Consider the following 13,444-nt stretch of genomic DNA (forward strand, 5'->3'; position numbering starts at 1 on the left):
TGGGGCTATTTGACTTCATTACTAACAATCCCTTTGCCCCATCTCAGTATACCCTAATGGTATTACGAATCGTGTGAGGGTGATTACTCTCTAATATTGACGACATTATAATGTTACCTATATAATGTGTATCGGGGGTAGCCAACTCGTTGATTGCGACTTTTAGTCCAGTCCATCGTGACAAGGCAAAAAATATAAAAATAATAATTTTGCTAATCTAGAAGAAAATGTTTAGACACAATGCTCACACTGATGTAAAAATGTAGTTACTATAATATATATAATATCCATAAAGGAAAACATATATGTTTTCCTTCTTCATAAAATAAAAAAAAATATTACAATACTACATAATTGAATGAATGAATCTGATAATTGTTTCGACTTCATCCGAAATCTTCTTCAGGGTGAGTAGGATGTTTACGCATCGTCTAATTTTGCAATGCGGGCTGCAGCTCGCAAAGTCCATAAAGACAGCGATACTGCCAAGGCGAAGATAACGGTTGTAGCAATTTCTAGGTTACCTTCATTATAAATGAAGACTTCTGAAGTGGCTTACTGGACTTTGTACGTACTTTTCGAAGCAGGAACCAAGCGATAATAATTTTTGAGTGATCCAAATAGGGTTTGTAAAATCCAGAAATTTTGGCTAAAACCCGATCTTTGAATCTCCGGATAGTAAAGTGTAGTTCAGTTGAAATTGTTCAGTTCTATTCAATTGAAATTGAATTGCTCGTGAAAAGTAAGAATCGTCAGCCATAAAGCACATCATATGTTAAACGGTTACCTTAGCCATTAAATGTCTGCCACAACACCAGAGATGACACGGGCGCATTGCCAACCCTTAATAAAAACTTAACTTACTTAGTCTTTAGGGAAAACCTCAACAGGAAGCTCAGTTTTAATGTTCACAAGAGAAAACTTCTCTAAAATTGTTGTTGACACTCCTCTAAAACTTTATAGGCATAAATTTTAAGATGTGGGGATGAATACCCCAACTCTTATTACATAAAAAAAAGAAGGAAAAAAAACTGGCCATGAACGTCAGTCAAACTTCTAAAGGAAACTACTGGCGAAACCCTCCTTATAATGGTAAAGCTGTTCATATACAAGACAGAGACTTTGTACAAAAGTCGTTTACTTGGGCACCGCTGTCCAATTCGTGTTTCTATCGTGAAGCAGTTGTGTTTGCATAGTTGTGTTTCGGTTTGAAGGGTGGGATATGGCAGTGAATTTACAGAGTACAGAGGAATAACACCTGAGTCCTCAGGAATGGCAACGCATGGGGGTATCATGCGCGAAACGGTATACTTTGTTATGTCCATGGTACTGCTCATGTCTATAGGTGACGATTACCACTTTCCATCAGGTGGGCCGTCAGCTTGTTTGCCATTCTAAGTTGCATAAAAAAGTTCAGTAGTGGACAGTCGACAGCTGATATGATAATGCTAAAGAATACCTTCCAACAACTCGATCCGATGAGATTTGAATCCACATCTCTGTACTATCTGGGTTAAGTTACAACCACGGAAAGAATATTATCAGTTATCAGCACTAAGTTGGATATCACTGCTCGATTCGTATTTATGTTGCAAAACAGTTGTAATTGCAGGGCTGTGGTTTGATCAGAAAACCTTAATTTGAAATATTGACAACTAGGTGATCGTAATAACCCGTGTGTTTCTAATATAGAATAAGCCACCCCTTCCTTTCCTGTGAGTGTGGTAAGAGGCGACTAAAGGAGGGCGAGAGATGGACAGCAGCATCCCTCTTAAAACATCTCTAAAGACTAACTGCGGGTGCCAATCCACCTGCCAAGCATGGCAACTATTTACAAAACCTCCCTAGGGGGAGGCTTATGTTCAGCAGTAGACAGTTAAAAGATGATACGACGATGATGAAGTAATTGTAATTACCCTGATACCAGGGGTTATGAGGATCACAACGCATTCTGTGCTGTTAAATCATGCATATTCCAAACAGGTGATCGTTAACACTTTCCATCAGGTAAGCCGTCAGCTTATTTGCCATTCAAAGAGTTTAGAAAAGAGATAAATGAAAAAATACGCCAAGTTCATAGCCACAACGGTAGCGAATTACACAATGATTATATTGTCTTAACAATTTAAGACGTGAACCATTTAGGATCCGCTATGAATTTCTCTGCATACAAAATGTAAGGTTTAACTGAATATAAATAGGTATAACAGTACATCTTTATGAATATTTCATGAGATTTCACATTGAAAGTTTGGAATAAGCCAATATTTAAATATTAAATCGAAATATTACTGCTTAAATTCTGAACACATTTAGTACAAGATCCAGGAATGAAGGTGTAAATTCTCATTTACGTCAGGTATTATAATTCTTACATATTTGATGCTGAGTTTTAGTCTGAAGGTGAGCTAGTATATTCTTTGACATAGATGGTGTAACACCTTTGTGACTGGATTACAATAAAACAGTAGATATATCATTTGAAACTGTATATTTGAATTAATAAAAAAATGTGCTTAAAACGTATAAAAAAAAAAAAATAAAAAAAAATACAAACAAAATTATAATTGGACGTAATTTTACTCGTAATTAGGACTTGGCATAGTCTCCCTCTCATCTCTCATTAAAGACTCTCGACTACGATTAAAATGTACTAATAAAATTCCTTTTAATTGCAATCGAATTTATTCTATTGCATATCCTATTATTAAGGATAAGCAAGCTAAAGTGGCAATGGGCTGGTCACATAGCTCGAAGAACCGACAACCGATGAGGAAAGGTTCTTCAGTGGCGATCGCGTACGATCAAACGCAGTGTAGGATGACCACCCACTACATGGAGTGACGACCTGAAATGCATTGCAAGGAATTAGTGGATGCAAATGGCTCAGGATCGTTCTTTATGGCAGTCTATGGTGGAGGGTTATGTACAGCAGTGGACGGATAATGGCTGAAATGATGATTATATTATTATAATAAGTGCGTAATTTTGTAATAATGGATGAATGTTTGTTACTATTTCATGAATAAATTACTGAATGGATTTGAATAAATATTAGTATATGAATAGGTTATAACTTAATTTATCATACAGGATACTTTATGTTCTTTATGTGCGAGAAAAGCCGCGGGATACTGCTAGTACAATATTGATTCGGAGATATGGATAGAATAATAACATTTTATTGCCTTACAATTACAATATAAAATATAAATAACATATACAAAAAGTGTCACATACTCGTCAAAAGGAACCGGCTCAGTTGAAGCTGTGAGTGTCCCAGCGCAATGTGAACAGCTGCACAGCGCTGGTTTTCAGCCAGTCCCTCTCTTAACAAAACAACCAAAGTGCAGGGTACCACTGTAAATTATAATAATAAATTAAATAGATATAATTAGTGGTATAAAAGATGGGAAGAAAACGAGGTCAACTTTGTGAGAATTTTCTTTCAATACACAAGGAAACTTTTACAAAACCTTTGGGAAACCCTTATGCAAGGACACATTGATTACAAAAAATGTAATGGATACAAAATTAGTAAACAAACATAAAAACATAATAAATATACATAAAACAACAATAAAAAACGAAGAACCTATTGAAGTCGCGAACGGAAACAAAAATCCGGGACAAATTAGCGAAGATCATGTATTTAACAAAGTATTTTTAATAAATAATTACCAATAAAAACAAGCGGATTAATTAAGATATGGGACAAAAATAAAATATTTTCAAATATAACATGTAATTAATTGGTTTTGTAAATTCTTTCCCTCCGGGGATATAATTGAAAACATTTCTGATATTAATTTAAAGCTAATAAATTACCTAGAGAGTATCCTTGGTGCTACTGACGGATCGAGAAAGGTAAAATTGAACGATAATTATTAAGTCTCTTCAAGTGTTTCCTAAATCATTTTATACGTACTTAAAATTTTCAAAAAATTTAAATCAGATATTAATCTATAATTTTTAATATCACTGATATTAAATTTTTGTTTTTAAAACAAGAATTTCCTGATACTTTTGTTTGTTGTTTTTTTAAAGTACTTGCGATTTTTTCTTACTAATTTTGAATCGGTTTTATTAATTCTTTCTCTATCGAGGTTTTCTAGATTTTATTTTATATATAAATTAAAATAATCAAGGTATGAACGTATTGTTCTATATTGTACTAGCTGTATCCCAGAGTTTTGTCCGCGTGATCCATTCAAATGTGACAGTATCACATTCATTAGTTTTTGCGTGAAAAAGTAACAAAAATCCGTTCATCGTTATAAACTTTCACATATTAAATATAAATCTGCCAATTTTGAGAACTAAGACTGTCTCCGTACACAGTAATTTCACTATCATATCTCATGTTTTGACATTACAAAAACATGACTGGGACAGAGGTGAGAAGTAAGAAGAAGAAGAAGCAGATGTTTTTTGTATTAAACAAAGTTCCATTTTGGTAAAAGATAATTTTAATTTATAATTGTTTCCATGGGGAACCACGGGAATTAACCTGAAAGGGTAGTTGGCTTTATTTGTCATTTTATAACCCATTAACGACTTAATCAATCATTTAACAATTTGGTATACACCCACTATATGGGATGGAGATGAACTATTTTTTATCCCGGTCAGTAAGTTGCGGGTAAAAGCGAGTATTGTAATGTAATGTAATGTAAATTGGACTCTCTTTTCCGCGCTTAGCCTCTCATTTGGGCCATTATGCGTATGAAAAAAAAAAAGTGATAATCTGCTGAACTACTCCTTCCTTTCCAGTGGGTGTTGTAAGAGGCGACTGAGGAAATTTATTGGTACAGGTTAGGACAGCAGCGTCCCTCTTAAAACATCACCAAATTCTAACTACGGTTGCCAACTCGCTTACCAAGCGTGCAACTAACTACTGGCAAAACTCTCCCTTATGGGGGAGACCTATGTTTAACAGTAGGCAGTTAATGGCTTATACAATTCAGATATAATTACATTCTATTAATAAAATTGAAAAAATAGTACGATAATAAAGAGCTACAAAAGGTACTACTAAGGCTTTAGCGAAAAGCAAAAGGCGTAATAATCCACAACATAGCTTATAATGAAGGTAAAAACCTTTTAGTGAACATGTAAAGGGTTAAGTCGCGTGTCACAACGACGGTTTGTGGCACATTTTAAAATTTCCACTAAGAAATTCAAGGGATTCATTTAAAAAGTCGACGGTTTAATTGCGGTACACAGGGCATAATGAAATGTGGCCTCTTGGGCCATAGAGGTCGCCTTTTGATTTATTTATTCAATATAATTATAATTAAAGTACAGTGCGGTTTCAAAAGACTTTATTCCCGCTCAGGCTTTGGAATAAGCACCCTGCCGAGGTCATTCCTAGTAACAGTGTGCAGTTCTTGAAAAAGTTTATATTAAGGTTCCTTCAGGGTTGGTAACGCGCACGTGTCACCCCTGCTGTTGCAGGCGTCCATAGGCTACAGTGACTGTTTACAAGTACAATCAGACGGGCTGTATGCTTGTTTTTTACCTTGATGGTACTAATACGACATCAAAATCTTCAAGAAAAGAGCACATACCTTTTTAAAAGACTGGCTGCACACTTGCAATGCATTTGATGTCGTAGATGATCATGGGCGGTGGTAGTCACTTACCATCAGGTGAGTCAAGCTCGTTTGCCTCCTGTGTTATAAAAAAAAAATGTAAGAAATTAATCAATATTGTTCATACCAATACAAGTCCATGCGACATACCAGCATAATTATAGCGGCTCGCATAATACTACCCTACGAATTTTTGATAATTCTATTTGCGCGATATAAATAACATTGCTACGTGATTCCTTGAGAGAAACACTGTTACATGTTCTATTACGTTCTTATATATATATATACTAGATTTGTAAGATTTAGAAATATCGAAGATAAAATTATAATTGCATCAACCGGAGTTGTTATTTATGCCGCATCTAACATATTACAAATTTTAAATTAAATTTATTTCTTTATTTATTCGATTGTTTATTGTCTCTTTGCGCTTTAGCAATCCAACAATTTACCATGAAAATTGTTACACAAGTGGTATTTGTAATATTGATTGCCATAATATATTCTAGACATGGGACAAAGTCACGGGTAAAATATAGTATTATAAATGTGAAACTAAATTTGCTTTTTACATTATGGCACTATTATGGTTTAACTAAATGTGAACTTGAGTAAAGTTTATTAGTTAAGTTTAAATTAAGTGTAATATTTATAACGGAGAAAGAAATAGGCTGCTTTTTATTTCGGGCAATCAAGATAATCTCGGGGACATGATGAAGTCGTAAAAGTTAGGATAAAACTGTCAGTGTAGTACCAGAGCACCAGAGTGTCTTTTTTGCATATACTAGCATAAAATAGTAATCTATGTAATAAACTCGAATAATATAGTATATCTAAATCTAATGAGATAAATGCCATGTAGGTCTCGGGATAGAATAGGCCACTCCTTCCTATCCTGTGGGTGTCGTAAGAGCCGATTAAGGGAGGGCGAGGGATAGGCAGCAGCGTCCCTCTTAAAACAACTCTAAATTTTGACTGCGGTTGCCAATCCGTCTGTCAAGCGCGGCAACTACTTGCAAACCCCCCTCAAGGGGGAGACTTATGTTTAGCAGTGGACGGTTAAAGGCTGATATGATAGATAGATAGATAGATACCTTTTATTGCTTCTTCCATAGGATTACAATAGTAAACTTATTATAAGTACAACAAACAATTACAAGAAAATTTTACAATAAAAAGACAATGGGCGACCTTATCACTAAGATTATGTACGTGATTAAAAAGGCAACTACATAATCGAGCTAGTGGAAGTTGATTCCTAAAAAGAATCATGAAAATCCATCCAAAATTAGCAACGTGCCAGTATTTACAAAAAAAAGAGGAATCAAACAAATCGAAAGCCCCTTTTACTTCGAAAGTCGCTTAAGAGCTCTATGTCGGATTACGTTTGTTAGTATTCATTTTTTTATGACGATAATTCCATCTAAGGTTACTCAGACTTTGATGTGAACATATCAAAGGAGAGTTAAATCGATTAAACCGATCATAAGCATGCACGGATTATGGAATATATTTATTGGATATTTCAAATTATTTGAGGCTGGCTTCAGCGTAATTCATATGAAACATAATCGGCTGACAGTGTATTATGTTATATTATAATTAAGATTGACGTGTTATGTACACTTTTGATTAAATATTAATACAATGTTACTACATCGCATAGTAGTGCTCGCTACTCCGTTAAGATATAAATATACTATTTATTTATTTAAACTTCAATGTACAATTATGCAATACAAGTAAATGTACATATGGCGGATTTAACACTTTATGGCGTTCTCTACAAGTTAATCATTAGGCAAACAGAAAATTAAGTAGGCGGTGCATTTACTAAAATGTTATTAAACTAAAATTTTTTTTTTTACTATTGAAAGATACCTTAAAAAATTATATACATATATGAATGGAAATTTTATTGAAGAAAATAATAAATTGTAGGCGTTGATTATAAAGTAATATTTTTAATATTTACATTTTATATACTAAACAGATTTTTTATTAAAAAAAAAAAATAAAATAAAATAGAATAGCACATTGGCTTCTGGTGATGTTTTAAGAGAGACACTGCCGCCCATCTCTCCACCATAAGCTCACTTAGTCGCCTCTTACAACATCCACGGGAAAGAAAGGGGTAGCTAATGAGGGAGGCTAGCTTCTATGTAGGGACCTACACGGTTACATGGCTATGTAATATGTCAAAGGGTATTTATCATCATCATCATCATTTCAGCCATTATTCGTCCACTGCTGGACATAAGCCTCCCCCATAGACTGCTATAAAGAACGGTCCTGAGCCACCTGCATCCACTGACTTCCTGCAACGCGGTCACCACTCAAGAACTTTTCTTTCTTTATATATATATAGGGGGTTAGCAAACGCAGTTAGACTTTGGTGATATTTTAAGAGGGACGTTTTTGCCTATCCTTCGACTATTAAGTTCCCATAGTCGCTTTTACGACACTCACGGGAAAGGAAGAGGTGGAACACCTATATGCCAGGACTACACAGTATCACACAGTACTATGTTAGTATGTAATTATGATCAGTTTATGTACAAGGATTCATTCAAATCCGTTCATCCATTTAAGCGTGACTAAATAAGAAACATCCAAAAAATATTTACGAACTTTTACATTTATAAAATTAAGATAGATAATCTTTTGTGAACAGGAAAATTAAAACGTGACAATCGATTTTTCTATAGAATTCCAGAAGATATTAAAACCTTCCGCGCAATACTTTTGACAAACAAATAAATGGGGTTCTTCAAAAGGGGGTAAAGAGGTTTCTTCAGGGTCGGCAACGCGCGCGTAATACCTCTGGTATTGCAGGCGTTCATAGGCTACGGTAACCGCTTACCATCAGGTGGGCCGTATGCTTGTTTGCCACCTCAGTGGTATAAAAAAAAAAAAAAAAAAAAAAAAAAAATGAGAATCTCTTATTGATACTATTAGAAAAAGCACTCGAATAAAAACTCTTTAGAAATAAAACTATAAAAAGAAAGAAAGAAGAATAAAATAATTTATTCAAAGTATCATGCGAATCACATAGTAGGATACAAAATAAGCACAAAAAAACAACGAAAAAAACAATAGTATACAAAATAAAAAACGTCTACCGTTTTCTGCTCATTTGATTCTAGTCTAGATTCAAGTCTAAATTTAAAAATAAACAGTGAGACTACTCTTGAATTTAATATCGATTTCAATATAAAAAAATTATAATGTTGTTATAATATTTGGTATTTTAGTGTTATAAACAAAGAAATGTGGTCACCGTGTAACCTCGGCGTAGAATACGTCACCATTTCGTTCTCCGTGAATGTCTAAAGAGGCGACTATAGTACATTACTGTAGCGGCCAGTAACTGAGGCATTGATGGATGAACGTGCAAATGTGAGCCGAGGCGTAGCCGAGGCACACATACGTGAATCCATTAATGCCTAGTTGTGGCCAAGGCTTGTATAGTATTTTTATCAAACAATGCGCGGAAATCAAAAACACAATTTTACTTTTTAAGTTCAATGGCGAATAACGAACAATAATAATTTTGACGCGCCATAATGTTCCTTTGTTTTTTTTTTTCAATAAACAGTTTTCTATTTGCAAGCTAGTTCGAAATTTAAATAAAACCTTTTATTAGTTACCTCCTTACTAGCCACGCTTGGAAGTAAAAGGTCATTCCATTTTTAAATTACAGGACAGATATGAGTTTACATAGTAATTTATCTGGCCGCAAAACACGACAGATATGGATTTTCATACAACTTTTGCCGGCCGCTGCCCGCATGTATCTGGGCAGTACGGCAATTTTGATTTATCTCGAAGAAGATTGTCAAAATAATGCTCACACTTCCAAGCATGTTTGAGAAAAGGGAATTTAATGGTCGAGGGATGGACAGCAGTGTCCCTTTTAAAATACCACTAAAGCCAAACTGAGGTTACCTCCTACAAGATTAATGGTGTGAGCGAAAGTAAGAAAAGTAAGTATTACAAAACAGAAAAAAAAAAGCAAAAAAGAAGTGAACAAACAAAATATGTAACAAAACGTAAAATATGAACAAGTAAAATTAAAAAAGAAACCAAAAAGGTGCGTAGTGTACAAATGGGAAAGGAAGAAGTGGCCTATTCTATGCCGGGACCACACGGTACATAAGTGTGGCATTTATTTATTTTTTTATTTATCTTATTCATTTATTTATCTTTAATTATAAAATAACCAACAGAAACTACAAGTCTCGATTATAGCGACATCTGTTTTTATATTTTCTTCATCTATTTCATGCCAAATTTTGTTTAGTATATATATATATATATATATATAATGGATAACCATAGCTTAGGCATATACTTTATTTATAAAAAAATCTGCAAAAGATAAAAGGTGAGGTGCCTCACCATCAGGAGAGGGGTCCAAGCCTCAAGTGACCTAGGGGTAATCGCCCCTAGAGTAAAGGGGTCCGCCCTGAGATCCCCACCTAACCCTCCCAAGAGGGTTCAGATGACCTTGATTGATTGATTGATTGACCAATCACCTTAACATTTCCTCGCCAATAAAATGTGATTTCTCCATGAACAAATAAATATAATCCGAAATTACACGTCTAAAGGAAATTATTGGTATCGCCAATCAATTTATCGAAGCAAATATTGATTGTAGCGTTTCCCACTGTTCAATCAATAGCACGTCACTCTTAGGTGACCTTTGTTTCTTTCAGACAAACAGTTGCACGCTTCGTGGACATTTGGTGGTCCGTTTGTACGTACTTAATCGTACAGCTGGCGTTTTATTTATTTGTTTTTTTTTTTTTATACAACTTAAAATGGCAAACAAGCTGATGGAAAGTAGTAATCGTCGTCTATAGACATGAACAGTACCATGGACATAACAGAGTATACTGTTTCGCCCATGACACCCCCATGCGTTGCCATGCCTGAGGACTCAGGTGTTATTCCTCTGTATCCTGTTAATTCACTGCCATATCTTATTGTTTGCTTATATATATATATATATATATATATATATATATATGAATAATTAAAAATATTTAAAACTTTCACTTGTCAGCTTAAGCACATAAATATACAAGACGACATAGTATTTATGTGTTTCAATACCGTATGTATGAAGCAATCAGCTTGATTAGTGATTATACTACGTCTAAGAAGGTCTACGCTATGGAGGTAGGCGATGTAAATCTATCTGTCCCTTACATGGTTGAACAGTAAGCTTTATAGCCTTCGTCTTTGATATCGTCCGTGTCGAGACAAGACGTGGTCATAAATTGCTAAGCAATAGTAATTGGAAAGCCAAGGCTTAGAACATTGAAGGGAATAAGTTGAGAATATTAGCCACAAGACAAACACAATTAGTATTGTAATATTCAAGAATATATATTGTAATAAAAGGCTCGGCTAGAATATATATATACGTGTATGTGTCAAATACGTGGTAGTGAGTGTAAGGTTTTTTTCTTGATTTAATGTATTTTTATGCATAATTAAAAATAAAATTTAGCATTCTACATACTTTCTCTACATAAACTATAACTGTGGGAAATTTCACACTCCTCTGTCTGCGTTATTTTCATAAAAAGTTTTCATTCATACAAAGTTTTCGTTTGACGTATTAATATATAGGTTAAGGTACGTAGAGGTCACGTGCGTAGGGAGTTAGACTTTACATTCACAACTCACAGAACACTAATTACATGTCACAGAAACAAATAACATTATATATATTTTGTACTTCATATTTATGTAAACTACAATCAATCGTAGTGTACTTGGACAGGCAATCCCTTATAAGAAGCACCCTATATAAAAATAGACAAAACGGCCTCGCCTTACAAACTCGAGCAAGTAACTCGACCAATTCAAACGCTTCTTTTCGGTTCTACATGAAGCGTAAAAACCCATTCACTGGCTCCATAATATTATCCCTTAGTTTAATGGCAGTATTAATTCTTTCCTCCGCTATTTTACGCCATGTATTCGAACCTAACAATGGTTTTATGGGGTCTCTAAGCATTATTTCAGGTTTTCTCTTCGTCTACGAAATGGCAGACGTAGTGTATGGGAAGTAAGACATGTTGGTTAAAGTCGTTTTTTTTATTTCCTTATACGTCTTTTTGGTTTGGCTTTACACGAGGATCCTTACTAATTCTACGGTTTAAGATATTTTTTTTTATACAACTTAGAATGGCAAACAAACTGACGGCCTACCTGATGGAAAGTGGTAACTGTTGCCTATAGACATGAGCAGTGCCATGGATATAGCAGAGTATACTGTTTCGCGTTTGGACTTAGGTGTTATTCCTCTATACCCTGTAAATTAACTGCCATATCACACCCTTCAAACCGAATCACAGCCATGCAAACATAACTGCTTCAAGGTAGAAACACGAATGGGACACCCAAGCAAACGACTTTTGTACAAAGTCTCCCTCTTGGTATTCTCGATAGAATACAAGTATTCAATTAAATGAGATTACAGCTAACTAAAACGAAATTATATTATTATAACGTAGCCGGGAGCATACAAATGGCGGAGTAAAAAAATTCTTATAATAAATTGGCGGTATATGCATAGAACAGAGAAACAACTGATTTATTACGTATCGTCAGTCGCTTGAGTTTATAGCAATTTATTGATAATCTATAATTTCCAGAGGGAGATTTTGTACAAAAGTCGATTGCTTGGGTACCTCTGTCCCATTCGAGTTTCAACCGTAAAGCAGTTGTGTTTGCATGTCAGTGTTTCGGTTTGAAGGGTGGGATATGGCGTGAATTTACAGGGTACAGAGGAATAACATCTGAGTCCTCAGGAATGACAACGCATGGGGGGTATCAAGGGCGAAACAGTATGCTCTGTTATGTCCATGCTACTGCTCATGTCTATAGGCGACGGTTACCACTTTCCAACAGGTGGGCCGTCAGCTTGTTTGCCATTTTAAGTTGTATAAAAAAAAAAAAAAGACCACTCCTTCCTTTCCCGTGAGTGTCGTAAGACGACTAAGGGAGAACGAGGGATGGGCAACAGCGTCCCTCTTAAAACATTTCTAAATCCTGACTGCGGTTGCCAATCCACCTGTCGAGCGTGGTAATTACTGGCAAAGGGGGGAAGGGATTGTTAGTAATGGTAATCTTAGTTCCCATCGTTATCAATCATCAGATCGACCTCCACGCTGTTCCCCCTGCAAACCATCGTGATTAATTTATCGTTGAATTCGTCACAATGGGTTAACTGACATGCCTTTTCATACTCACCATACATCCCTCACTGGTGCCCCGCCAGAGTATACCGATAGTGCAGGCGGGATTGCCATTCCATTATCATCCATTAAAGAAAGCTACTGGCAAAACCCTTCAAGGGAGTGGCTTATGTTCAGCAGTGGACAGTTAAAGGCTGATGTGATGATGATGATACAGGGTGGATTAAATTAATTGTTGTGGTTAAAAAAATTAATTACTTAAAAAGTATCTATCTATCTATTTATTTATTATACCAATACTCGTACGGAAACAAATCCTTTATGACAACTATAAGCTAAATAAAAATTACCATACTATCTTTTAAATTTAAAATAATAGCTTCAGGTTGGGGGTTCGGCCGCGGCCCCGAATTTGTAATTTTCCCGAATACAAAAGGTAAATTGCCCGTCGGTGTTTTCCAGCCTCTGTAATGACGTCATCACTGTGTCCCACGTAATCGACGCGGTCACTTTTATAGTATCGCTATACGGCAGGATGCATTTACACCGTGTTGTGACTATATTTATATAGCTATTTTCTTTTTTTTTTTTTTGTTATGTCTGTAAGATAAAGTCGTATAAAGTTCACCA

At 35.1% G+C, this 13,444-nt stretch overlaps 1 long non-coding RNA gene across 1 annotated transcript in view; it reads right to left on the reverse strand.

Moving 5' to 3' along the window:
* Nucleotides 1-3,124: 3,124 nt before the first annotated feature.
* The window catches only part of LOC128200445 (uncharacterized), an 82,069-nt gene continuing 71,749 nt past the window's right edge, over nucleotides 3,125-13,444 (reverse strand). Inside the window, exons 2-3 of the long non-coding RNA XR_008252725.1 lie at nucleotides 5,646-5,673; nucleotides 3,125-3,360 (exon numbers count right to left, since the gene is read on the reverse strand). This is a non-coding gene — a long non-coding RNA (uncharacterized LOC128200445). The remainder of the gene's footprint in view (nucleotides 3,361-5,645; nucleotides 5,674-13,444) is intronic.

The sequence above is a fragment of the Galleria mellonella genome, unplaced genomic scaffold (assembly GCF_026898425.1).
Source record: "Galleria mellonella isolate WM207_F2 unplaced genomic scaffold, CSIRO_AGI_GalMel_v1 utg184, whole genome shotgun sequence".
NCBI classification, from domain to species: Eukaryota; Metazoa; Arthropoda; class Insecta; order Lepidoptera; family Pyralidae; genus Galleria; species Galleria mellonella.